We start from the raw sequence: 948 nt of genomic DNA, 5'->3' as shown, positions 1-948 counted from the left end.
TGTCGTGGGGACCGGGTTGAGAATTGTGCATGTGTTGGAAGGGAGACACTCCTTTTCCCAGCCCCAGGCGGCACCCCACGCCCAGGCCAGTACTGGATCTTCCACTCACCACCCATCCTCCCCCTTCCCAAGGCCGCCCCCTGTTCCCCTCCTGAGCGCAGGTGACAGCTGCTTAGACAGTGTCTGATTCACCGACAGCTGAACCAGCTACGAGTACTTGGGGGTGGGCGCTTCGTGAACCGTCTCCCTCCCACCCCGTCACCCCAGAGGGGGAGTGGGCTGGTGGGTCAGGAAAGGCAAGGTGGGTGGGTAACAGCCGAGGAGCGCTTGCTTACTGTTTGTTCCCTCTCTCCCTTCCCCTCCCAGTTTCATTTCCACACATACAGCCACCCACCGGGGACCGGAGGCGGCTGGTGTTCTCTGAACGCAGGGAACTGGCTCTCTCTGTGGTCTTCTGTTTACTTCCCTCCTCTTCTCCCCCTCCCTCGTCCTCGCCCCCACCACCCCACGCCGCCTCCCGCCCCGAGCAGCTGGGAAACCTACAGCAAAACACTGCAGTCATGAGACTTCCCTGGACTCGAGCTGCGGCCTGGGTTTGCCCTGCCCTGCCTTGCCCTGTGTCCACTTGGGGCACTTTCTTGTCCTGGAAAGGCCCTTGGGGCTCCCCATCCAGGAATGTGGCAGAGGTCTCCCTCCCTCTTCCTCTCCCCTCTTGGCACCAGGTATCGTCCTGTGGGGGCCCTGCCGGGCTGCCTTTTGGGCCAGGGCTCTGGGCCACTGCCATGAGTGGCCACCTGTCCAGGGACAGGTAGTGAGAGAGCTGACGGTGTGTAGGAATTCGGCATCCAGGATGCCCGCAGAGCTGGCTTACTTGTTATCACAGGCTCTCCCGTTCATGACAGGGTGCCCAAAGTTCCCTGCTGACCAAGGTTTCAGGCAGATGCCCGA

The sequence above is a fragment of the Neophocaena asiaeorientalis genome, unplaced genomic scaffold, assembly GCF_003031525.2.
Source record: "Neophocaena asiaeorientalis asiaeorientalis breed wild unplaced genomic scaffold, Neophocaena_asiaeorientalis_V1.1 scaffold249, whole genome shotgun sequence".
NCBI lineage: Eukaryota > Metazoa > Chordata > Mammalia > Artiodactyla > Phocoenidae > Neophocaena > Neophocaena asiaeorientalis.
Note: the sequence above shows the minus strand (reverse complement) of the source record.